The sequence below is a fragment of the Chiloscyllium punctatum genome, chromosome 6 (assembly GCF_047496795.1).
Source record: "Chiloscyllium punctatum isolate Juve2018m chromosome 6, sChiPun1.3, whole genome shotgun sequence".
Classification (NCBI taxonomy): Eukaryota; Metazoa; Chordata; class Chondrichthyes; order Orectolobiformes; family Hemiscylliidae; genus Chiloscyllium; species Chiloscyllium punctatum.
The window spans coordinates 113,107,893-113,133,169 of NC_092744.1; positions in this window are offsets into that span (position 1 = coordinate 113,107,893).

Sequence of the window (25,277 nt, forward strand, 5' to 3'; positions counted from 1 at the left end):
CTCTCTGTCCGTCTCCCTCTGTCCCCCCCTCTGTCCCCTCTCTCTGCCCCGCTCTCTCTCCCACCCGCCTCCCTCTCTCCCCCTCTCTCTCCCCCACTCTCTGACCCCCTCTCTCTCTGACCTCCCGCTCTCTCTCTGACCCCCTCCCTCTGTCCGTCTCCCTCTGTACCCCCTCCCTCTGTCCCCCCTCTCTCTGTCCCCCCTCTCTCTGTCCCCCCTCTCTCTCTGTACCCCTCTCTCTGTACGCCTCTCACTCTGTCCCCCTCTCTCTCTGACCCCCTCTTTCCCACCCGCTTCTCTTTCACCCCCGCTCTCTGCCCCCCTCTGTCCCCTCTCTCTGCCCCGCTCTCTCTCCCACCCGCCTCCCTCTCTCCCCCTCTCTCTCCCCCACTCTCTGTCCCCCTCTCTGTCGCCCTCTCTCTGACCCCCACAGTCTGACCCACTCTTTCACCCCCCTCTCTCCCACCCATCTCCCTCTATCCCCCCTCTTTGACCCCCTCTCTCTCTGTCCCCTCTCTCTCTGTCCCGCGCTCTCTCCCACCCGCCTCTCTCTGATGCCCTCTCTCTGTCCCCCGCTCTCTGACCCCTCTCTCTGTCCCCCCCTCTCTCTGTCCCCCACTCCCTGTCCCCTCTCTCTGCCCCCCTCTCTCTGACCCCTCTCTATGTCGCCCTCTCTCCGCCCCCTCTCTGTCACTGTCTCTCTGCCCCCCCGTCCCCCCTCTCTGTGTCCCTCCTCTCTCTGTCCCCCCCTCTCTCCCCCATCTCTGTCATCGTCTTTCTGTCCCCCCCTCCCTCTCTCCACTCCCGCTCTCCCCCCTTTCTCTGTCCCCCCTCTCTCTCTCTGTCCCTCCCTCTAGCTGTTCCCCCTCTCTCTGTCCCCCCTCTCTATCCCGCCTCTATCTGTCCATCCTCTTTGTCCCAACCCTCTCTGAACCCCCTCCTCCTCTCACTGTCCTCCTCTCTTTCTGTTCCCCTGTCTCTGAACCCCTGTACCTCCCCCACTTTCTGTCCCCCCACTCTCTGTCCCCCCTCTCTCTGTCCCCCCCTCTCTCTGTCGCCCTTTATCTGACCCCCTCTCTCTCTGTCCCTCTCTCTGTCCTCTCTCTCTGTCCCCCACACTCTGTCTCTGACCCCCTCTCTCTGTCCCTCTCTGCCCCCTCTCTCTGTTCCCTTCTCTCTGTCCCCCTGTCTCTGTCGCCTCTCTCTCTGTTCGGCTCTATCTCTGTCCCCCTCTCTCTCTGTCCCCCCTTTCTCTGTCCCCCCCTCTCTGTCCTCCCCACTCTGTCCCCCATTTCTCTGTCCCCCATTTCTCTTTTCCCTCTCTCTCTGTCCCCCCTCTCTGTCCCCCTCTCTCTCTGTCCCCCTCTCTCTCTGTCCCCCCTCTCTCTGTCCCCCCCTCTCTCCCCCATCTCTGTCATCGTCTTTCTGTCCCCCCCTCCCTCTCTCCACTCCCTCTCTCCCCCCTTTCTCTGTCCCCCCTCTCTCTCTCTGTCCCTCCCTCTAGCTGTTCCCCCTCTCTCTGTCCCCCCTCTCTATCCCGCCTCTATCTGTCCATCCTCTTTGTCCCAACCCTCTCTGAACCCCCTCCTCCTCTCACTGTCCTCCTCTCTTTCTGTTCCCCTGTCTCTGAACCCCTGTACCTCCCCCACTTTCTGTCCCCCCACTCTCTGTCCCCCCCTCTCTCTGTCCCCCCCTCTCTCTGTCGCCCTTTATCTGACCCCCTCTCTCTCTGTCCCTCTCTCTGTCCTCTCTCTCTGTCCCCCACACTCTGTCTCTGACCCCCTCTCTCTGTCCCTCTCTGCCCCCTCTCTCTGTTCCCTTCTCTCTGTCCCCCTGTCTCTGTCGCCTCTCTCTCTGTTCGGCTCTATCTCTGTCCCCCTCTCTCTCTGTCCCCCCTTTCTCTGTCCCCCCCTCTCTGTCCTCCCCACTCTGTCCCCCATTTCTCTGTCCCCCATTTCTCTTTTCCCTCTCTCTCTGTCCCCCCTCTCTGTCCCCCTCTCTCTCTGTCCCCCTCTCTCTCTGTCCCCCCTCTCTCTGTCCCCCCTCTCTCTGTCCACCCTCTCTGTCCCCCTCTCTCTCTGTCCCCCCTCTCTCTCTGTCCCCCTCTCTCTGACCCACTCTCTCTGTCGCCCTCTCTCTGTCCGGCTCTCCCTCCCACCCACCTCTCTCTGACCCCCTCTCTCTATCCCCCTCTCTCTGAACCCATCTATCTCACCCACTCTCTGTCCCCCCCTCTCTCCCACCCATCTCCCTCTATCCCCCCTCTCTCTCTGTCCCCCTCCCTCTTTACCCCCGCTCTCTGTCCCCCTCTCTGTCGCCCTCTATCTTCCCCCCTCTCTGTCCCCCTCTCTCTCTGTCCCCCTCTCTCTGACCCACTCTCTCTGTCGCCCTCTATCTGTCCCCCTCTCTCTGTCCCGCTCTCCCACCCACCCACCTCTCTCTGATCCCCTCTCTCTCCCACCCGCCTCTCTCTCTGTCCCATGCCCTCTGACCCCCTCTCTCTCTGTCCCTCTCTCTCTGTCCCCCTCTCTCTCTCTGTCCACATTCTCTCTGTCCCCCTCTCTCTGTCCCCCTCTCTCTGTCCCCTTCTATCTGACCCACTCTCTCTGTCACCCTCTCTATGACCCCCTCTCTCTACCACCCGCCTCTCTCTCTCCCCGGTCTCTGACCCCCTGTCTGTCGCCCTCTCTCTGTCCCCCTCTCTCTCCCACCTCCATCTATCCCCCCTTGTTCTCCTCTCTCTGTTCCCCTCTCTCTCTGTCCACTCTCTCTCCCACCCGCCTCTCTCTGACCCCCTCTCTCACCCCCACTCTATACCCCTCTCTCTGTCCTCCAGTCTCTGTCCCCCACACTATAGTCCCCCTTTCTGTCCTCCTCTCTCTGTCGCCCTCTATCTCCACCTGTCTCTGACCCCCTCTACCTCCGACTTTTTCTGTTCCCCTCTCTTTATCCCCCTCTCTCTATCCCCCTCTCTCTGTCGCCCCTCTCTCTGTCGCCCCTCTCTCTGTCCTCCACTCTCTGTCCCCTTCTCTCTCCCACCTGTCTCCCTCTATCCCCCCTCTTTGTCCCCCTCTCTCTCTGTTCCCCTCTTGCTCTGTTCCACGCACTCTCCCACCCGCCTCTCTCTGACTCCCTCTCTCTCCCACCAGACTCTTTCTCTGTCCCCCTCTCTCTGTCCCCCTCCCGCTCTCTGTCCCGCGCTCTCTCCCACCCGCCTCTCTCTGACCCACTCACTCTGTCCCCCTCTCTCTCTGCCCCCTCACTCTGTCCCCCTCTCTCTGACCCCCTCTCTCTGTCCCCCTCTATCTCGCCCTCTCTCTGTCCCCTCTCTCTGTCCCCTATCTCCGCCCCCCTCTCTGCCCCTCTCTCTCTCTGTCCCCCCTCTCTGTCCCCCCCTCTCTGTCCCCCACCACCCTCTGACCCACTCTCTCACCCCCACTCTGTACCCCTCTCTCTGTCCCCCACCCTCTGGCCCCAATCTCTATCCCCCCTCTCTGTCCCCCTCTATCTCCCCCTCTCTCTGGCCCCCTCTACCTCCCCCTCTGACACTGCCTCTCTCTAACCCCCTCTCTCTCTGTCGCCCTTTCTCTGTCGCCCTCTCTGTGCCCCCTCTATCTTTATCCCCTCTCTCTCTGTCCCCTCTATCTGACCCACTCTCTCTGTCGCCTTCTCTCTGTCGCCCTCTCTCTGTCCCCCTCTCTATGACTCCCTCTCTCCCACCCACCTCCCTCTATCCCCCCTCTCTGTCCCCCCTCTCTCTCTCCCCCTCTCTCTCTGTCCCGCTCTCCCTCCCACCCGCCTCTCTCTGACTCCTCCGCCTCACACTCACCTCTCTCTCTACCCTCCTCTCCCTGTCTCCTCTCTCTGTCTCCTCTCTCTGTCTCCTCTCTCTATCCCCCTCTCTCTGTCCCCCCCCTCTCTGTCCCCCCTCTCTCTGTCCCCCTCTCTCTCTGTCCCCCTCTCTCTCTGTCGCCCCTCTCTCTGACCCCCTCTCTCACTGTCCCCCCTCTCTCTCTGTCGCCCCTCTCTCTCTGTCCCCCCGTCTCTGTCCCCATCTCTCTGTCCCCCATCTCTCTGTCCCCCGTCCCTCTGTCCCTCTCTCTCTGACCCCCTCTCTCTCTGTCCCCCCTCTCTCTCTGTCGCCCCTCTCTCTCTGTCCCCCCGTCTCTGTCCCCATCTCTCTGTCCCCCATCTCTCTGTCCCCCATCTCTCTGTCCCCCGTCCCTCTATCCCCCCTCTCTGTCCCCCCTCTCTCTCTCCCCCTCTCTCTCTGTCCCCCTCTCTCTGTCCCTCTCTCTCTGTCCCCCTCTCTCTCTGTCCCCCTCTCTCTGTCCCCGTCTCTCTGTCCCCCTCTCTCTGTCCCCCTCTCTCTCTGTCCCCCTCTCTCTCTGTCCCCCTCTCTCTGTCCCCCTCTCTCTGTCCCCCTCTCTCTCTGTCCCCCTCTCTCTGTCCCCGTCTCTCTGTCCCCCTCTCTCTTTCGCCCTCTCTCTGTTGCCCTCTCTCTGTCCCACTCACTCAGACCCCCTCTGTCTGGCCCACTCTCTGACCCCTCTCTCTCCCACCCGTCTCCCTCTATCCCCCCTCTTTGTCCCCCTCTCTCTCTGTCCCCCTCTCTCTCCCACCCGTCTCCCTCTATCCCCCCTCTTTGTCCCCCTCTCTCTCTGTCCCCCTCTCTCTCTGACGCCATCTCCCTGTCCCCCTCAATCCCCCCGTCTCTCTGTTCCCCTCTCTCTGTTCCCCTCTCTCTGTCCCCCTCTCTCTGTCCCGCTCTCTCTGTCCCCCTCTCTCTCTGTCCCCCTCTCTCTGTCCCCGTCTCTCTGTCCCCCTCTCTCTGTCCCCCCTCAGTCTCCCCGCGCTCTGTCCCCCCTCTCTTCGCCCTCTCTCTGCCCCCTCCCTCTCTGCCCCCCACCCTCTCTGTCCCCTCTATTTCTGTGCCCCACTCTCTCCATCCCCCCACTCTCTGACCCCCTCTCTCACCCCCACTCTGTAAACATCTCTCTGTCCCACTCTCTCTGTCCCACTCTCTCTGTCCCCCTCTCTCTGTCCCCCCTCTCTCTGTCCCCCTCTCTCTGTCCCCCCTCTCTCTGTCCCCCTCTCTCTCTGTCCCCCTCTCTCTGTCCCCCTCTCTCTGTCCCCCTCTCTCTGTCCACCTCTCTCTGTCCGCCTCTCTCTCTGTCCCCCTCTCTCTGTCCACCTCTCTCTGTCCTTCTCTCTCTGTCCCTCTCTCTCTGTCCCCCTCTCTCTGTCCCTCTCTCTCTGTCCCCCTCTCTCTGTCCCCCTCTCTCTGTCCCTCTCTCTCTGTCCCCCTCTCTCTCTGTCCCCCTCTCTCTGTCCCCGTCTCTCTGTCCCCCTCTCTCTGTCCCCCCCTCTCTCTGTCCCCCTCTCTCTGTCCCCCTCTCTCTGTCCCCCTCTCTCTCTGTCCCCCTCTCTCTGTCCCCGTCTCTCTGTCCCCCTCTCTCTGTCCCCCCTCAGTCTCCCCCGCTCTCTGTCCCCCCTCTCTTCGCCCTCTCTCTGCCCCCTCCCTCTCTGCCCCCACCCTCTCTGTCCCCTCTATCTCTGTGCCCCACTCTCTCCTTCCCCCCACTCTCTGACCCCCTCTCTCACCCCCATTCTGTAACCATCTCTCTGTACCACTCTCTCTGTCCCCCTCTCTCTTTCCCCCTCTCTCTGTGCCTTCTCTCTCTGTCCCTCTATCTCTGTCCCCCTCTATCTCTGTCCCCCTCTCTCTGTCCACCTCTCTCTGTCCCCCTCTCTCTGACCCCCTCTCTCTGCTCCTCTCTCTCTCACCCGCCTCCCTCTATCACCCCTCTTTGTCCCCCTCTCTCTCTCCCCCTCTATCACTGTCCTGCACTCCCTCCCACCCGCCTCTCTCTGACCCCCTCTCTCTCGCACACGCCTCTCTCTCTGTCCCCCTCTCTCTGTCCCCCCCCCCCCTCTGTCCCGCGCTCTATCCCACCCGCCTCTCTCTGTCCCCCTCTCTCTGTCCCCCTCTCTCTGTCGCCCTCCCTCTGCACCCTCTCTCTGACCCCCTCTCTCTGACCCCCTCAGTCTGACCCACTCTCTGTCCCCCACCCGCCTCTCTCTGTCCCCCTCTCTCTGTCCCCATCTCTCTGTCCCCCTCTCTCTGTCGCCCTCCCTCTGCACCCTCTCTCTGACCCCCTCTCTCTGACCCCCTCTGTCTGACCCTCTCTCTGTCCCCCTCTCTCTGTCCCCCTCTCTCTGTCCTTCTCTCTCTGTCGCCCTCCCTCTGCCCCCTCTCTCTGTCCCCCTCTCTCTCTGTCCCCCTCCCTCTATCCCCCCTGTCTGTCCCCCTCTCTCTCTGTCCCCTCTCTCTCTGTCCCCCTCTCTCTCTGTCCCCCCTCTCTCTGTCCCCCTCTCTCTCTGTCCCCCTCTCTCTCTGTCCCCCTCTCTCTCTGTCCCCCCTCACTCTGTCCCCCTCTCTCTCTCTGTCCCCCGCTCTCTCTGTCACCTCACTCTCTGTCCCCAACTCTCTCCATCCCCCCAATCTCTGACCCCCTCTCTCACCTCCACTTTATACCCCTCACTCTGTCCCCCTCTCTCTCTCTGTCCCCCTCTCTCTCTGTCACCTCTCTCTCTGTCCCCAACACTCTCCATCCCCGCAATCTCTGACCCCCTCTCTCACCTCCACTTTATACACCTCACTCTGTCCCCCTCTCTGTCCTCCTCTCTCTGACCCCCTCAACCTCCGACATTTTCTGTCCCCCTCTCGCTCTGTCCCCCTCGCTCTGTCCCCCTCTCTCTGTCCCCCCCCCTCTCTCTGTCCCGCGCTCTCTCCCACCCGCCTCTCTCTGTCCCCCTCTCTCTGTCCCCCACTCTCTCCATCCCGCCACTGTCTGAACTCCTCTCTCACCCCCACTCTGTACTCCTCCTCTCTGTCCCCCACTCTCTGTCCCCCACTCTCTGCCCCCTCTCTCTGTCCCCCTCTCTCTGTCCCCCCCTCTCTCTGTCCCCCCTCTCTCTGTCCCCCCCTCTCTCTCTCTCTCTCTGTCCCCCTCTATCTCGCCCTCTCTCTTTTCCACTGTCTCTGCCTCCCTCCCTCTGCCCCCTCTCTCTATCCTCCCACTCTCTGTCCCCCCTCTCTCTGTCCCCCCTCTCTCTGTCCCCCTATCTCTTTCCCCCTCTCTCTCTGTTCCCCCTCTCTCTCTGTTCCCTCTCTCTCTGTCCCCCACTCTCTCCATCCCCCCACTCTCTGACCTCCTCTCTCACCCCCACTCTGTACCCCTCTCTCTGTCCCTCACTCTCTGCCCCCCCTCTCTCTGTCCCCCCTCTCTGTCACCCTGTCTCTGTCCCCTCTCTCTCTCTATTCCCCTCTCACTCTCTATCACCCCTCTCTCTCACCCCCTCTACCTGCGAATTTTTCTGTACCCCTCTCTGTGATCCCCTCTACCTCCCCCTCTCTCTGTCCCCCCTCTCTCTCTCTGTCCCGCGCTCTCTCCCACCCGCCTCTCTCTGTCCCCCTCTCTCTGTCCCCCACTCTCTCCATCCCGCCACTGTCTGAACTCCTCTCTCACCCCCACTCTGTACTCCTCCTCTCTGTCCCCCACTCTCTGTCCCCCACTCTCTGCCCCCTCTCTCTGTCCACCTCTCTCTGTCCCCCCCTCTCTCTGTCCCCCCTCTCTCTGTCCCCCCCCTCTCTCTGTCCCCCTCTATCTCGCCCTCTCTCTGTCCCTCTGTCTCTGCCTCCCTCCCTCTGCCCCCTCTCTCTATCCCCCCACTCTCTGTCCCCCCTCTCTCTGTCCCCCCTCTCTCTGTCCCCCTCTCTCTCTGTTCCCTCTCTCTCTGTCCCCCACTCTCTCCATCCCCCCACTCTCTGACCTCCTCTCTCACCCCCACTCTGTACCCCTCTCTCTGTCCCCCACTCTCTGCCCCCCCTCTCTGTCCCCCACTCTATCACCCCTCTCTCTCACCCCCTCTACCTGCGAATTTTTCTGTACCCCTCTCTGTGATCCCCTCTACCTCCCCCTCTCTCTGTCCCCCCTCTCTCTGTCACCCTGTCTCTGGCCCCCCTCTCTCTCTCTATTCCCCTCTCACTCTCTGTCGCCCTCTCTCTATCCCCCCACTCTCTGTCCCCCCTCTCTCTGTCCCCCCTCTCTCTGTCCCCTTCTCTCTCTTTCCCCCTCTCTCTCTGTTCCCTCTCTCTCTGTCCCCTCACTCTCTCCAACTCTCTCTACCCCTCTCTCTCTCTGTCCCCCGTATCTCCCCACTCCCTGTCCCCCTCTCTCTGTTGCCCTCTCTCTGACCCGCTCTCTCTGTCCCCCTCTCCCTACCCCCTCTCTCTCTGTCCCCTCCTCTCTGCCCCCTCTCTCTCTGCCCCCCTCTCTCTGTCCCCCTCTCTCTCTGTCCCTCTCTCACTGTCCCCCTCTCTCTCGCCACCTCTATCTCCCCCACTCTCTGTCCTCTCTCTCTGTCACCCTCTCTCTGCCCTCCTCTCTCTGTCCCCCCCTCTGTCCTGCCTTTATCTATCCACCCTCTCTGCCCCCTCTCTCTGACACCCCTTCCTCTCTCTGTCCTCCTCTCTCTATCACCCCTCTCTCTCTCCCCCACTCTCTGTCCCCCTCTCTCTGCCCCCTTTCCCTGTCCCCTCTCTCTCTCTCCCCCTCTCTTTATCCCCCTCTCTCTGTCCCCCCTCTCTCTCTGTCACCCCCTTTCTATGTCTCCCCCCTCTCTCTGCCCCCCCTCTGTCCTCCCACTCTCTGTCCCCCTCTCTCTGTCCCCCTCTCTCTGCCCCCTCTCTCTCTGTCCTCCAACTCTCTGTCCCCCTCTCTCTGTCCCCCCTCTCTTTCCTCCCCTCTCTCTGTCCCCCTCTCTCTGTCCGCCTCTCTCTGCCCACCTCTCTCTGCCCCCTCTCTCTGTCCCTCTCTTTCTGTCCCCCTCTCTCTCTGTCCCCCACCCTCTCTGTCCCCCTCTCTCTGTCCCCCACTTTCTCTGTCCCCTCTCTCTCTGTCCCCCCCATCCCCCCACTATATGACCCCCTCTCTCACCTCCACTCTGTATCCCTTTCTCTGACGCCCATTCTCTGTCCCCCACTCTCTGTCCCACTCTATCCCCCCTCTCTCTGACCCCCTCTACCTCCGCCTTTTCTGTCCCCCTCTCTCTGACCCCCTCTATCTCCCCTTCTCTATGCCCCACTTTCTCTGTGCCTCTCTCCCTGTCCCCCTCTCTCTGTCCCCCCTCTCTGTCCCCCCTCTCTCTGTCCCCCCCTCTCTGTCCCCCTCTCTCTCTGTCCCCCTCTCTCTGTCCCCCCTCTCTCTGTCCCCCCTCTCTGTCCCCCCTCTCTCTGTCCCCCCACTCTCTGTCCCCCTCTATCCCCCCTCTCTCTGACCCCCTCTACCTCCGCCTTTTCTGTCCCCCTCTCTCTGACCCCCTCTATCTCCCCTTCTCTCTGCCCCCCTTTCTCTGTGCCTCTCTCTCTGTCCCCCTCTCTCTGTCCCCCCCCTCTCTGTCCCCCCTCTCTCTGTCCCCCCCTCTCTGTCCCCCTCTCTCTCTGTCACCCCTCTCTCTGTCCCCCCTCTCTCTGTCCCCCCTCTCTCTGTCCCTCCCTCTCTCTGTCCCCCCTCTCTCTGTCCCCCCTCTCTCTGTCCCCCCTCTCTCTCTGTCCCCCACTCTCTCTGTCCCCATCTCTCTCTGTCCCTCTCTCTCTGTCCCCCCTCTCTCTGTCCCCCCCCTCTCTCTGTCCCCCCTCTCTCTGTCCCCCCCTCTCTGTCCCCCTCTCTCTCTGTCCCCCCTCTCTCTGTCCCCCCTCTCTCTCTGTCCCCCTCTCTCTGTCCCCCCTCTCTCTGTCCCCCTCTCTCTCTGTCCCCCTCTCTCTCTTCCCCCTCTCTCTCTGTCCCCCCCTCTCTGTCCCCCCTCTCTCTGTCCCCCTCTCTCTCTGTCCCCCTCCTTCTCTTCCCCCTCTCTCTCTGTCCCCCTCTCTCTGTCCCCCCTCTCTCTGTCCCCCCCTCTCTCTGTCCCCCCTCTCTCTGTCCCCCCCTCTCTCTGTCCCCCCTCTCTCTGTCCCCTCTCTCTCTCTCTGTCCCCCTCTCTCTGTCCCCCCTCTCTCTGCCCCCCTCTCTCTGTCCCCCTCTCTCTGTCCCCCCTCTCTCTGTCCCCCCCTCTCTCTGTCCCCCCTCTCTCTGTCCCCCCTCTCTCTGTCCCCCCTCTCCCTGTCCCCCCACTCTCTGTCCCCCTCTATCCCCCCTCTCTCTGTCTGTCCCCCTCTATCCCCCCTCTCTCTGACCCCCTCTACCTCCGCCTTTTCTGTCCCCCTCTCTCTGACCCCCTCTATCTCCCCTTCTCTCTGCCCCCCTTTCTCTGTGCCCCTCTCTCTGTCCCCCTCTCTCTGTCCCCCCTCTCTCTGTCCCCCCCTCTCTCTGTCCCCCTCTCTCTCTGTCCCCCTCTCTCTCTCAGACCCCCTCACACTGTCCCACTCTCTCTGCCCCGATCTCTCTCTGCCTATGTCTCTCTGTCCCCCTCTATCTCCCCCACTCTCTGTGCCCCTCTCTCTGTGCCCATCTCTCTGACCCCCTCTACCTCCCACTTTTTCTGTCCCCATCTCTGACCCCCTCTATCTCCCCCATTCCCTGTGCCCCTCTCTCTCTTCCCCCTCTCTCTCACCCCCTCGACTTCCCCCTCTCTCTATCCCCCCTCTCTCTGTCCCCCCTCTCTCTGTCCCCCTCTCTCTGTCCCGCTCTCTCTCTGTCCCCCTCTCTCTCTTCCCCCTCTCACTATGTCCCCCCCACTCTGTCCCCCCTCTCTCTGTCCCCCCCACTCTGTCCCCCCTCTCTCTGTCCCCCCTTCTCTCTGTCCCCCTCTCTCTCTGTCCCCCTCTCTCTCTTCCCCCTCTCTCTCTGTCCCCCCCTCTCTGTCCCCCCTCTCTCTGTCCCCCCCTCTCTGTCCCCCTCTCTCTCTGTCCCCCCTCTCTCTGTCCCCACTCTCTCTGTCCCCCTCTCTCTGTCCCCCTCTCTCTCTGTCCCCCCTCTCTCTGTCCCCCCCTCTCTCTGTCCCCCTCTCTCTCTGTCCCCCCTCTCTCTGACCCCCTCTCTCTCTGTCCCCGCTCTCTCTGTCCCCCTCTCTCTCTGTCCCCCCTCTCTCTGTCCCCCTCTCTCTCTGTCCCCCTCTCTCTCTGTCCCCCTCTCTCTCTGTCCCCCTCTCTCTGTCCCCCCTCTCTCTCTGTCCCCCTCTCTCTGTACCCCTCTCTCTCTGTCCCCCTCTCTCTGTCCCCCCTCTCTCTGTCCCCCTCTCTCTCTGCCCCCCCACTCTGTCCCCCCTCTCTCTGTCCCCCCTCTCTCTGTCCCCCTCTCTCTCTGTCCCCCTCTCTCTCTGTCTCCCCTCTCTCTGTCCCCCCTCTCTCTGTCCCTTCTCTCTCTGTCCCCCTCTCTCTCTGTTCCCCTCTCTCTTTCTCCCCTCTCTCTGTCCCCCCTCTCTCTCTGTCCCCCTCTCTCTCTGTCCCCCTCTCTCTCTGTCCCCCTCTCTCTCTGTCCCCCCTCTCTCTGTCCCCCTCTCTCTCTGTCCCCCCTCTCTCTGTCCCCCTCTATCTCTGTCCCACTCTCTCTCTGTCCCCCATCTCTCTGTCCCCCCTCTCTCTCTGTCCCCCCCTCTCTCTGTCCCCCCATCTCTCTGTCCCCCTCTCTCTCTGTCCCCCATCTCTCTGTTCCCCTCTCTCTGTCCCCCTCTCTCTGTCCCCCCCCTCTCTCTGTCCCCCTCTCTCTCTGTCCCCCTCTCTCTCTGTCCCCCCTCTCTCTGTCCCCCCTCTCTCTGTCCCCGCTCTCTCTCTGTTCCCCTCTCTCTCTGTCCCCCTCTCTCTCTGTCCCCCTCTCTCTCTGTTCCCCCTCTCTCTGTTCCCCTCTCTCTGTCCCCCCTCTCTCTGTTCCCCTCTCTCTGTCCCCCTCTCTCTGTCCCCCCCTCTCTCTGTCCCCCTCTCTCTCTGTCCCCCTCTCTCTCTGTCCCCCCTCTCTCTGTCCCCCCTCTCTCTCTGTTCCCCTCTCTCTGTCCCCCCTCTCTCTGTCCACCCTCTCTCTGTCCCCCCTCTCTCTGTCCCCCCCTCTCTGTCCCCCCCTCTCTCTCTGTTCCCCTCTCTCTGTCCCCCCTCTCTCTGTCCCCCCTCTCTCTGTCCCCCTCTCTCTCTCTGTCCCCCCTCTCTCTGTCCCCCCTCTCTCTGTCCCCCCTCTCTCTGTCCCCCCTCTCTCTCTGTTCCCCTCTCTCTGTCCCCCCTCTCTCTGTCCCCCCTCTCTCTGTCCCCCTCTCTCTCTGTTCCCCTTCTCTCTGTCCCCCCTCTCTCTGTCCCCCCTCTCTCTCTGTTCCCCCTCTCTCTGTCCCCCCTCTCTCTGTCCCCCCTCTCTCTCTGTTCCCCTCTCTCTGTCCCCCCTCTCTCTGTCCCCTCTCTCTCTGTCCCCCCTCTCTCTCTGTTCCCCTCTCTCTGTCCCCCTCTCTCTGTCCCCCCTCTCTCTGTCCCCCCTCTCTCTGTCCCCCCTCTCTCTGTCCCCCCTCTCTCTCTGTCCCCCTCTCTCTGTCCCCCCTCTCTCTGTCCCCCCTCTCTCTGTCCCCCCTCTCTCTGTCCCCCCTCTCTCTCTGTCCCCCTCTCTCTGTCCCCCCTCTCTCTGTCCCCCTCTCTCTCTTCCCCCTCTCTCTCTGTCCCCCCTCTCTCTGTCCCCCCTCTCTCTGTCCCCCCTCTCTCTGTCCCCCCTCTCTCTCTGTCCCCCCTCTCTCTCTCCCCCCTCTCTCTCTCCCCCCTCTCTCTCTGTCCCCCTCTCTCTCTTCCCCCCTCTCGCTGTCCCCCCTCTCTCTGTCCCCCCTCTCTCTCTGTCCCCCTCTCTCTGTCCCCCCTCTATCTCTCCCCTCTCTCTCTGTCCCCCCCTCTCTCTTCCCCCTCTCTCTCTGTCCCCCCCTCTCTGTCCCCCCTCTCTCTGTCCCCCTCTCTCTCTGTCCCCCTCTCTCTCTTCCCCCTCTCTTTCTGTCCCCCTCTCTCTCTTCCCCCTCTCTCTGTCCCCCTCTCTCTCTGTCCCCCTCTCTCTCTGTCCCCCTCTCTCTCTTCCCCCTCTCTCTCTGTGCCCCCCTCTCTGTCCCCCCCTCTCTGTCCCCCCTCTCTCTGTCCCCCCTCTCTCTGTCCCACCTCTCTCTGTCCCCCCTCTCTCTCTTCCCCCTCTCTCTCTGTCCCCCCCTCTCTGTCCCCCCTCTCTCTGTCCCCCTCTCTCTCTGTCCACCTCTCTCTGTCCCCCTCTCTCTCTGTCCCCCCCCTCTCTGTCCCCCCTCTCTCTGTCCCCTCTCTCTCTGTCCCCCTCTCTCTGTCCCCCTCTCTCTCTGTCCCCCTCTCTCTCTGTCCCCCTCTCTATCTGTCCCCCTCTCTCTGTCCCCCTCTCTCTGTCCCCCCTCTCTCTCTGTCCCCCTCTCTCTGTCCCCTCTCTCTCTGTCCCCCTCTCTCTCTGTCCCCCTCTCTCTGCCCCCTCTCTCTCTGTCCCCCTCTCTCTCTGTCCCCCTCTCTATCTGTCCCCCTCTCTCTGTCCCCCTCTCTCTGTCCCCCCTCTCTCTCTGTCCCCCTCTCTCTGTCCCCTCTCTCTCTGTCCCCCTCTCTCTGCCCCCTCTCTCTCTGTCCCCCTCTCTCTCTGTCCCCCTCTCTCTGTCCCCCCTCTCTCTGTCCGCCTCTCTCTGTCCTCCCTCTCTCTCTGTCCCCCTCTCTCTGTCCCCCTCTCTCTGTCCCCCTCTCTCTGTCCCCCCTCTCTCTGTCCCGCTCTCTCTGTCCCCTTCTCTCTCTTCCCCCTCTCTCTCTGTCCCCCCTCTCTCTCTGTCCCCCCCTCTCTGTCCCCCCGCTCTCTGTCCCCCCTCTCTCTTTCCCCCCTCTCTGTCCCCCCTCTCTCTGTCCCACTCTCTCTCTGTCCCCCTCTCTCTCTTCCCCCTCTCTCTCTGTCCCCCTCTCTATGTACCTCTCTCTCTGTCCCACTCTCTCTATTTCCCCCTTCTCTCTGTCCCCCTCTCTCTCTGTCCACCCTCTCTCTGTCCCCCTCTCTCTCTGTCCCCCTCTCTCTGTCCCACTCTCTCTGTCCCCCTCTCTATCTGTCCCCCTCTCTCTGTCCCCCTCTCTCTGTCCCCCCTCTCTCTCTGTCCCCCTCTCTCTCTGTCCCCCCTCTCTCTCTGTCCCCCTCTCTCTGTCCCGCCCTCTCTCTCTGTCCCCCTCTCTCTCTGTCCCTCTCTCTCTGTCCCCCTCTCTCTGTCCCCCTCTCTCTCTGTCCCCCCTCTCTCTGTCCCCCCCCTCTCTCTGACCCCCCTCTCTCTGTCCCCCCTCTCTCTGTCCCCCTCTCTCTCTGTCCCTCTCTCTCTGTCCCCCTCTCTCTGTCCCCCTCTCTCTCTGTCCCCCCTCTCTCTCTGTCCCTCTCTCTCTGTCCCCCTCTCTCTGTCCCCCTCTCTCTCTGTCCCCCTCTCTCTCTGTCCCCCCTCTGTCTGTCCTCCTCTCTCTGTCCCCCTCTCTCTCTGTCCCCCTCTCTGTCTGTCCCCCCTCTGTCTGTCCTCCTCTCTCTGTCCCCCTCTCTCTCTGTCCCCCTCTCTCTCTGTCCCCCCTCTCTCTATCCCCCTCTCTCTGTCCCCCTCTCTCTCTGTCCTCCTCTCTCTGTCCCCCTCTCTCTCTGTCCCCCTCTCTCTCTGTCCCCCCCTCTCTCTGTCCCCCTCTCTCTGTCCCCCCCCTCTCTCTCTGTCCCCCTCTCTTTCTGTCCCCCCTCTCTCTGTCCCCCTCTCTCTGTCCCCCTCTCTCTCTGTCCTCCTCTCTCTGTCCCCCTCTCTCTCTGTCCCCCTCTCTCTCTGTCCCCCCCTCTCTCTGTCCCCCTCTCTCTGTCCCCCCCCTCTCTCTCTGTCCCCCTCTCTCTCTGTCCCCCCTCTCTCTGTCCCTCTCTCTCTGTCCCTCTCTCTCTGTCCCCCTCTCTCTCTGTCCCCCTCTCTCTCTGTCCCCCTCTCTCTCTGTTCCCCCTCTCTCTGTTCCCCTCTCTCTGTCCCCCCTCTCTCTGTTCCCCTCTCTCTGTCCCCCTCTCTCTGTCCCCCCCTCTCTCTGTCCCCCTCTCTCTCTGTCCCCCTCTCTCTCTGTCCCCCCTCTCTCTGTCCCCCCTCTCTCTCTGTTCCCCTCTCTCTGTCCCCCCTCTCTCTGTCCACCCTCTCTCTGTCCCCCCTCTCTCTGTCCCCCCCTCTCTGTCCCCCCCTCTCTCTCTGTTCCCCTCTCTCTGTCCCCCCTCTCTCTGTCCCCCCTCTCTCTGTCCCCCTCTCTCTCTCTGTCCCCCCTCTCTCTGTCCCCCCTCTCTCTGTCCCCCCTCTCTCTGTCCCCCCTCTCTCTCTGTTCCCCTCTCTCTGTCCCCCCTCTCTCTGTCCCCCCTCTCTCTGTCCCCCCTCTCTCTCTGTCCCCCCTCTCTCTCTGTCCCCCTCTCTCTGTCCCCCCTCTCTCTGTCCCCCCTCTCTCTGTCCCCCCTCTCTCTGTCCCCCCTCTCTCTCTGTCCCCCTCTCTCTGTCCCCCCTCTCTCTGTCCCCCTCTCTCTCTTCCCCCTCTCTCTCTGTCCCCCCTCTCTCTGTCCCCCCTCTCTCTGTCCCCCCTCTCTCTGTCCCCCCTCTCTCTCTGTCCCCCCTCTCTCTCTCCCCCCTCTCTCTCTCCCCCCTCTCTCTCTGTCCCCCTCTCTCTCTTCCCCCCTCTCGCTGTCCCCCCTCTCTCTGTCCCCCCTCTCTCTCTGTCCCCCTCTCTCTGTCCCCCCTCTATCTCTCCCCTCTCTCTCTGTCCCCCCCTCTCTCTTCCCCCTCTCTCTCTGTCCCCCCCTCTCTGTCCCCCCTCTCTCTGTCCCCCTCTCTCTCTGTCCCCCTCTCTCTCTTCCCCCTCTCTTTCTGTCCCCCTCTCTCTCTTCCCCCTCTCTCTGTCCCCCTCTCTCTCTGTCCCCCTCTCTCTCTGTCCCCCTCTCTCTCTTCCCCCTCTCTCTCTGTGCCCCCCTCTCTGTCCCCCCCTCTCTGTCCCCCCTCTCTCTGTCCCCCCTCTCTCTGTCCCACCTCTCTCTGTCCCCCCTCTCTCTCTTCCCCCTCTCTCTCTGTCCCCCCCTCTCTGTCCCCCCTCTCTCTGTCCCCCTCTCTCTCTGTCCACCTCTCTCTGTCCCCCTCTCTCTCTGTCCCCCCCCTCTCTGTCCCCCCTCTCTCTGTCCCCTCTCTCTCTGTCCCCCTCTCTCTGTCCCCCTCTCTCTCTGTCCCCCTCTCTCTCTGTCCCCCTCTCTATCTGTCCCCCTCTCTCTGTCCCCCTCTCTCTGTCCCCCCTCTCTCTCTGTCCCCCTCTCTCTGTCCCCTCTCTCTCTGTCCCCCTCTCTCTCTGTCCCCCTCTCTCTGCCCCCTCTCTCTCTGTCCCCCTCTCTCTCTGTCCCCCTCTCTATCTGTCCCCCTCTCTCTGTCCCCCTCTCTCTGTCCCCCCTCTCTCTCTGTCCCCCTCTCTCTGTCCCCTCTCTCTCTGTCCCCCTCTCTCTGCCCCCTCTCTCTCTGTCCCCCTCTCTCTCTGTCCCCCTCTCTCTGTCCCCCCTCTCTCTGTCCGCCTCTCTCTGTCCTCCCTCTCTCTCTGTCCCCCTCTCTCTGTCCCCCTCTCTCTGTCCCCCTCTCTCTGTCCCCCCTCTCTCTGTCCCGCTCTCTCTGTCCCCTTCTCTCTCTTCCCCCTCTCTCTCTGTCCCCCCTCTCTCTCTGTCCCCCCCTCTCTGTCCCCCCGCTCTCTGTCCCCCCTCTCTCTTTCCCCCCTCTCTGTCCCCCCTCTCTCTGTCCCACTCTCTCTCTGTCCCCCTCTCTCTCTTCCCCCTCTCTCTCTGACCCCCTCTCTATGTACCTCTCTCTCTGTCCCACTCTCTCTATTTCCCCCTTCTCTCTGTCCCCCTCTCTCTCTGTCCACCCTCTCTCTGTCCCCCTCTCTCTCTGTCCCCCTCTCTCTGTCCCCCTCTCTCTGTCCCCCTCTCTATCTGTCCCCCTCTCTCTGTCCCCCTCTCTCTGTCCCCCCTCTCTCTCTGTCCCCCTCTCTCTCTGTCCCCCCTCTCTCTCTGTCCCCCTCTCTCTGTCCCGCCCTCTCTCTCTGTCCCCCTCTCTCTCTGTCCCTCTCTCTCTGTCCCCCTCTCTCTGTCCCCCTCTCTCTCTGTCCCCCCTCTCTCTGTCCCCCCCCCTCTCTCTGACCCCCCTCTCTCTGTCACCCCTCTCTCTGTCCCCCCTCTCTCTCTGTCCCTCTCTCTCTGTCCCCCTCTCTCTGTCCCCCTCTCTCTCTGTCCCCCTCTCTCTCTGTCCCCCCTCTGTCTGTCCTCCTCTCTCTGTCCCCCTCTCTCTCTGTCCCCCTCTCTGTCTGTCCCCCCTCTGTCTGTCCTCCTCTCTCTGTCCCCCTCTCTCTCTGTCCCCCCTCTGTCTGTCTTCCTCTCTCTGTCCCCCTCTCTCTCTGTCCCCCTCTCTCTCTGTCCCCCCTCTCTCTATCCCCCTCTCTCTGTCCCCCTCTCTCTCTGTCCTCCTCTCTCTGTCCCCCTCTCTCTCTGTCCCCCTCTCTCTCTGTCCCCCCCTCTCTCTGTCCCCCTCTCTCTGTCCCCCCCCTCTCTCTCTGTCCCCCTCTCTCTCTGTCCCCCCTCTCTCTGTCCCCCTCTCTCTGTCCCCCTCTCTCTCTGTCCTCCTCTCTCTGTCCCCCTCTCTCTCTGTCCCCCTCTCTCTCTGTCCCCCCCTCTCTCTGTCCCCCTCTCTCTGTCCCCCCCTCTCTCTCTGTCCCCCTCTCTCTCTGTCCCCCCTCTCTCTGTCCCTCTCTCTCTGTCCCTCTCTCTCTGTCCCCCTCTCTCTCTGTCCCCCTCTCTCTCTGTTCCCCTCTGTCTCTGTCCCCCCTCTGTCTGTCCTCCTCTCTCTGCCCCTCTCTCTCTGCTCCCCTCCCTCCCACCTGCCTCTCTCTTTCTCCCTCTCTCTGTCCCCCTTTCTCTCTGTCCCACCCTCTCTCTGTCCCCCCCTCTCTCTGTCCCCCCCTCTCTCTGTCCCCCCTCTCTCTCTGTCCCCTCTCTCTCTGTCCCTCTCTCTCTGTCCCCCTCTCTCTGTCCCCCTCTCTCTGTCCCCCTCTCGCTCTGTCCCCCTCTCTCTGTCCCCCTCTCTCTCTCTCCCCCCTCTCTCTGTTCCCCTCTCTCTGTCCCTCTCTCTCTGTCCCCCTCTCTCTCTGTCCCCCTCTCTCTCTGTCCCCCTCTCTCTCTGTCCCTCTCTCTCTGTCCCCCTCTCTCTCTGTCCCCCTCTCTCTCTGTTCCCCTCTGTCTCTGTCCCCCCTCTGTCTGTCCTCCTCTCTCAGCCCCTCTCTCTCTGCTCCCCTCCCTCCCACCTGCCTCTCTCTTTCTCCCTCTCTCTGTCCCCCTTTCTCTCTGTCCCACCCTCTCTCTGTCCCCCCCTCTCTCTGTCCCCCCCCTCTATCTGTCCCCCCTCTCTCTCTGTCCCTCTCTCTCTGTCCCCCTCTCTCTGTCCCCCTCTCTCTGTCCCCCTCTCGCTCTGTCCCCCTCTCTCTGTCCCCCTCTCTCTCTCTCCCCCCTCTCTCTGTTCCCCTCTCTCTGTCCCTCTCTCTCTGTCCCCCTCTCTCTCTGTCCCCCTCTCTCTCTGTCCCCCTCTCTCTCTGTCCCCCTCTCTCTGTCCCCCTCTCGCTCTGTCCCCCTCTCTCTGTTCCCCTCTCTCTCTGTTCCCCTCTCTCTCTGTCCCCCCTCTGTCTGTCCTCCTCTCTCTGCCCCTCTCTCTCTGCTCCCCTCCCTCCCACCTGCCTCTGTCTTTCTCCCTCTCTCTGTCCCCCTTTCTCTCTGTCCCCCCCTCTCTCTGTCCCCCCCTCTCTCTGTCCCCCCCTCTCTCTGTCCCCCCTCTCTCTCTGTCCCCTCTCTCTGTCCGTCTCTCTCTGTCCCTCTCTCTCTGTCCCTCTCTCTCTGTCCCCCTCTCTCTGTCCCCCTCTCTCTCTGTCCCCCCTCTCTCTGTCCCCCCTCTGTCTGTCCTCCTCTCTCTGTCCCCCCTCTCTCTCTCCCCCCTCTCTCTGTTCCCCTCTCTCTGTCCCCCCTCTCTCTCTGTCCCCCCCTCTCTGTCCCCCCGCTCTCTGTCCCCCCTCTCTCTTTCCCCCCTCTCTGTCCCCCCTCTCTCTGTCCCACTCTCTCTCTGTCCCCCTCTCTCTCTTCCCCCTCTCTCTCTGACCCCCTCTCTATGTACCTCTCTCTCTGTCCCACTCTCTCTATTTCCCCCTTCTCTCTGTCCCCCTCTCTCTCTGTCCACCCTCTCTCTGTCCCCCTCTCTCTCTGTCCCCCTCTCTCTGTCACCCTCTCTCTGTCCCCCTCTCTATCTGTCCCCCTCTCTCTGTCCCCCTCTCTCTGTCCCCCCTCTCTCTCTGTCCCCCTCTCTCTCTGTCCCCCCTCTCTCTCTGTCCCCCTCTCTCTGTCCCGCCCTCTCTCTCTGTCCCCCTCTCTCTCTGTCCCTCTCTCTCTGTCCCCCTCTCTCTGTCCCCCTCTCTCTCTGTCCCCCCTCTCTCTGTCCCCCCCCCTCTCTCTGACCCCCCTCTCTCTGTCCCCCCTCTCTCTGTCCCCCCTCTCTCTCTGTCCCTCTCTCTCTGTCCCCCTCTCTCTGTCCCCCCCTCTCTCTGTCCCCCTCTCTATCTGTCCCCCCTCTGTCTGTCCTCCTCTCTCTGTCCCCCTCTCTCTCTGTCCCCCTCTCTGTCTGTCCCCCCTCTGTCTGTCCTCCTCTCTCTGTCCCCCTCTCTCTCTGTCCCCCCTCTGTCTGTCTTCCTCTCTCTGTCCCCCTCTCTCTCTGTCCCCCTCTCTCTCTGTCCCCCCTCTCTCTATCCCCCTCTCTCTGTCCCCCTCTCTCTCTGTCCTCCTCTCTCTGTCCCCCTCTCTCTCTGTCCCCCTCTCTCTCTGTCCCCCCCTCTCTCTGTCCCCCTCTCTCTGTCCCCCCCCTCTCTCTCTGTCCCCCTCTCTCTCTGTCCCCCCTCTCTCTGTCCCCCTCTCTCTGTCCCCCTCTCTCTCTGTCCTCCTCTCTCTGTCCCCCTCTCTCTCTGTCCCCCTCTCTCTCTGTCCCCCTCTCTCTCTGTCCCCCTCTCTCTGTCCCCCTCTCGCTCTGTCCCCCTCTCTCTGTTCCCCTCTCTCTCTGTTCCCCTCTCTCTCTGTCCCCCCTCTGTCTGTCCTCCTCTCTCTGCCCCTCTCTCTCTGCTCCCCTCCCTCCCACCTGCCTCTCTCTTTCTCCCTCTCTCTGTCCCCCTTTCTCTCTGTCCCCCCCTCTCTCTGTCCCCCCCTCTCTCTGTCCCCCCCTCTCTCTGTCCCCCCTCTCTCTCTGTCCCCTCTCTCTGTCCGTCTCTCTCTGTCCCTCTCTCTCTGTCCCTCTCTCTCTGTCCCCCTCTCTCTGTCCCCCTCTCTCTCTGTCCCCCCTCTCTCTGTCCCCCCTCTGTCTGTCCTCCTCTCTCTGTCCCCCCCTCTCTCTCTCCCCCCTCTCTCTGTTCCCCTCTCTCTGTCCCCCTCTCTCTGTCCCCCTCTCTCTGTCCCCCTCTCGCTCTGTCCCCCTCTCTCTGTCCCCCTCTCTCTCTCTCCCCCCTCTCTCTGTTCCCCTCTCTCTGTCCCCCTCTCTCTGTCCCCCTCTCTCTCTCTCCCCCCTCTCTCTGTTCCCCTCTCTCTGTTCCCCTCTCTCTGTCCCCCTCTCTCTGTCTGTCCTCCTCTCTCTGCCCCTCTCTCTCTGCTCCCCTCCCTCCCACCTGCCTCTCTCTTTCTCCCTCTCTCTGTCCCCCCACTCTCTGTCCCCCCCTCTCTCTGTCCCCCTCTCTCTCTGTCCCCCCCTCTCTCTGTCCCCCCCTCTCTCTGTCCCCCTCTCTCTCTCTCCCCCCTCTCTCTGTTCCCCTCTCTCTGTCCCCCTCTCTCTGTCCCCCTCTCTCTGTCCCCCTCTCGCTCTGTCCCCCTCTCTCTGTCTGTCCTCCTCTCTCTGCCCCTCTCTCTCTGCTCCCCTCCCTCCCACCTGCCTCTCTCTTTCTCCCTCTCTCTGTCCCCCCACTCTCTGTCCCCCTCTCTGTCTGTTCCCCTCTCTCTCTGTCCCCCCTCTGTCTGTCCTCCTCTCTCTGCCCCTCTCTCTCTGCTCCCCTCCCTCCCACCTGCCTCTCTCTTTCTTCCTCTCTCTGTCCCCCTCTCTCTCTGTCCCCCCTCTCTCTGTCCCCCTCTCTCTCTGTCCCCCTCTCTCTCTGTCCCCCCTATCTCTGTCCCCCCTCTCTCTGTCCCCCTCTCTCTCTGTCCCCCTCTCTCTGACCCCCTCCATCTCCCCCACACGCTGTCCCCTCTCTCTGTCTGCCTCTCTCCTCACCCCCTCTCTCTGCCTTCCTCTCTCTGTCTCCCTCTCTCTGTCACCCTCTCTCCGCCCCTTCTCTGTCCCCCCTCCCTCTGTCTCCCTCTCTCTGTCCCCCTCTCTCTCCCCCCCCTCTCCCCCTCTCTATCTCCCCCTCTCTCTCTCCCCCTCTCTCTGACCCCCCTTTCTCTGTCCCTCTAACTCTGTCGCCCTCTCTGTACGCCCTCTCTGTCACCGTCTCTCTGTCCCCCCTCCCTGTCCCCCTCTCTCTCTTTCCCCCTCTCTCTCTGTCACGCTCTCTCTGTCCCCCTCTCTCTGTCCCCCTGTCTCTGATCCCCCTCTCTCTGTCCCCCTCTCTTTCCCACCCGCCTCTCTCTGTTCCCCGCTCTCTGTCCCCCTCTGTCTGTCTCCATCTGTCTGTCCCCTTCTCTCTGTCCCCCTCTCTCTCCCACCTGCCTCTCTCACCCCCGCTCTCTGCCCCCCTCTGTCTGTCGCCCTCTCTCTGCCCCCCCCCATCTCCCATCCGCTTCCCTCTATCCCCCCTCTTTGGCCCCCTCTCTCTCTGCCCCCCTCTCTCTGTCCCACGCTCTCTCCCACCAGCCTCTCTCTGACCCCTCTCTCTCTCCCACCTGCCTCTCTCTCTGTCCCCCTCTTTCTGTCCCCCTCTCTCTCTCTGCCCCCTCACTCTCTCCCCCTCTCTCTCTCCCCCCTCTCTGCCCCCCCCTCTGTCGCCCTCACTTTCTGTCCCCCTCTCTCTCTGTCCCCCACTCTCTCTGTTCCCCACTCTCTCTGTCCCCTACTATCTCCATCCCCCCTCTCTCTCTGAACCCCTCTGCCACCCCACTCTGTACCCCTCTCTCTCCCCCACTCTCTGACCCCCTCTCTCACCCCACTCTGTACCCCTCTCTTCCTGTCCCCCACTCACTGACCCCCGCTACCTGCCCCTCTTTCTGTCCCCCTCTCCCTCACACCCGCCTCTCTCTTTCTCCCTCTCTCTGTTCCTCCATCTCTCTGCCCCCTCTCTCTGCCCCCCTCTCTCTCTGCTCCCCTCTTTCTGTCCCCTTCTCTCTCTGACCCCCTTTCTCTCTGACCCTCTCTATCTGTCCCACTCTCTCTGTTCCCTCTCTCTCTGTCCCCTCTCTGTCCCCTTATATCTACCCCACTCTCTGTGCCCCTGTCTCTTTCACCTCTCCCTGTACCCCCCTCCCTCCCACCCGCCTCTATCTTTTCCCCTCTCTCTGTTCCCCTCTCTCTCTGCCCCCTCTCTGTCCTCCTCTTTCTCTGACCCCCTCACTCTGTCCCACTCTCTCTGCCCCCTTCTCTCTCTGCCCCACTCTCTCTGTCCCCTCTCTCTCTGTCCCCCTCTATCTCCCCCACTCTCTGTGCCCGTCTTTCTGTCCCACTCTCTGACACCCTCTATTTCCCCCACTCTCTGTCCCCCTCTCTCTGCCCCCCTCTGTCTGCCCCATCTCTCTGCCCCACTCTGTCTCTGCCCCCCTCTCTCTGCCCCCTTCTCTCTCTGTCCCCCTCTCTCTGTCATCCTCTCTTGTCGCCATCTCTCTGCCCTCCTCTCTCTGCCTCCTTCTCTCTCTATCCCCTTCTCTCTCTCTCCACCCCTTCTCTCTGTCCCCCCTCTCTCTGACAACCCCTCTCTCTGTCCCCTATTGTCTGCCCCCTCTCTCTGCTCCACTCTCTCTCTGACCCTCTCTCTCAGTTCCCGTCTCTCTGTCTCACTCTCTCTCGCCCCCCTCTGTCTCTGCCCCCTCTCTCTCTGCCCCCCTCTCTCTCTGTCGCCTCTCTCTCTGTCCCCTGTCTCTGTGTTCCCCTCTCTCTGTCCCCCTCTCTCTCTGTCCCCCCTCTCTCTGTCCCCTCTCTCTGTCCCCTGTCTCTGTGTTTCCCTCTCTCTGTCCCCCTCTCTCTCTGTCCCCCTCTCTCTCTGTCCCCCCTCTCTCTGTCCACCCTCTCTGTCACTGTCCCTCCCCTCTGTCGCCTTCTCTCTGACCCCTCTCTCTGTCCCCTCTCTCTCTGTCCTGCCATCTCTCTGTCCACTTCTCTCTCTCTCCTTCCCTCTCTGTCCCCCCTCTCTGTCCCCCGTCTCTCTACTCCCCCTCTCTGTCCCCCTCTCTCTCTGTCTCCCTCTCTCTCTGTTTCTCTCTCTCTCTGCCCCCCTCTCTCTCTGTCCCCGTCTCTCTGTCTCCCGCCTCTCTTTGACCCCCCGTCCCTCTCTCTCTCTGTCCCCTTTCTCTCTCTGTCCCTCTCTCTCACTGTCCCCCCGTCGCCTTCTCTCTGACCCCACTCTCTCTGTCCCCTCTCTCTCTGTCCACTTCTCTCTCTGTCCCCCTCTCTCTGTCCCCCCCTCTCTGTCCCCCCTCTCTGTACCCCTCTGTCCGCCCACTCTGCCCCCCTCTCTGTCCCCCGCTCTCTTTCCCCCCTCTCTGCCCCCTCTCTCTGCCCCTCTCTCTCTCTGTCCCCCACTCCCTCTGTTCCTCTCTCTCTGCCCCCCTCTCTCTGCTCCACACTCTCTCTGCCCCTCTCTCTCTGTCCCCCTCTCTCTGACACCCTCTCTCTCTGTCCCCCCGTCCCCCTCTCTCTCTGTCCCCCCTCTCTCTGCCTCCCCCTCTCTGTCCACCCCTCTCTCTGTCCCCCCTCTCTCTGTCCCCCTCTCTCTCTGGTCCCCTCTCTCTCTGTCTCCCTCTCTCTCTGTCCCCCCCTCTCTCTGGCCCCTCTCTCTGCCCCCCTCTCTCTCTGTTCACCTCTCTCTCTGTCTCCCTCTCTCTCTCTGTCCCCCCCTCTCTCTCTGTCCCCCTCTCTCTCTGCCCCCCTCTTTTTCTCTCGCTCTCTCTGCCCCCTCTCTCTCTGCCCCCTCTCTCTCTGCCCTAATCTCTCTCTGTCCCCCACTCCCTCTGTCCCCCTCTCTCTCTGTCCCCCCGTCCCCCTCTCTCTCTGTCCCCCTCTCTCTCTGTCCTCCCTCTTTCTGTCCCCCGCCTCTCTCTGTCCCCCCCGTCCCCCTCTCTCTCTGCCCCCTCTATCTGTCCCCCTCTCTCTCTATCCTTCCCTCTCTCTGTCGCCCCCTCTCTCTGACCCCCCTCTATGTGTCCCTCTCTCTCTCTGTCCCCCCATTCTCTGTCCCCCCTCTCTCCTTTCCCCCTCTCTCTGTCTCCCCCTCTCTCTGTCCCCCTCTCTCTGTCTCCCCACTCTCTGCCCCCTCTCTCTGTTCCCCCTCTCTCTGCCCCCCGCTGTCTGTGTTCCCCTCTCTCTGTGTTCCCCTCTTTCTCTATCTCCTTCTCTCTATCTCCCTCTCTCTCTCCCCCCTCTCTCTCGCGCTCTCTCTGCCCCCCTTGCTCTCTGACCCCTCTCTCCCTGCCCCCCACTCTCTCTGCCACCCCCTCTCTCTGCCCCCTCTCTCTCTGCCCCCCTCTCTCTCTGTCCGCCTCTCTCTGTCCCCTTCTCTCTCTGTCCCTCTCTCTCTGCCCCCTCTCTCTCTGTCCGCCTCTCTCTGTCCCCTTCTCTCTCTGTCCCTCTCTCTCTGCCCCCCTCTCTCTCTGTCCCCCTCTCTCTCTGTCCCCCTCTCTCTCTGTCCCTCTCTCTCTGCCCCCTCTCTCTCTGTCCCCTCTCTCTCTGCCCCCCTCTCTCTCTGTCCCTCTCTCTCTCTGTCCCCCTCTCTCTCTGTCCCCCTCTCTCTCTGCCCCCCCTCTCTCTCTGGCCCCTCTCTCTCTGTCCCCCTCTCTCTCTGTCCCCTCTCTCTGTCCCCTTCTCTCTCTCTCTCTCTCTGCCCCCCTCTCTCTCTGCCCCCCTCTCTCTCTCCCCCCTCTCTCTGTCCCCCTCTCTCTCTGTCCCCTCTCTCTGTCCCCTTCTCTCTCTCTCTCTCTCTGCCCCCCTCTCTCTCCCCCCCTCTCTCTGCCACCTCTCTCTCTGTCCCCCTCTCTCTCTGTCCCTCTCTCTCTGTCCCCCCTCTCTCTGTCCCCATCTCTCTCTGTCCCCTCTCTCTCTGTTCCCCTCTCTCTCTGTCC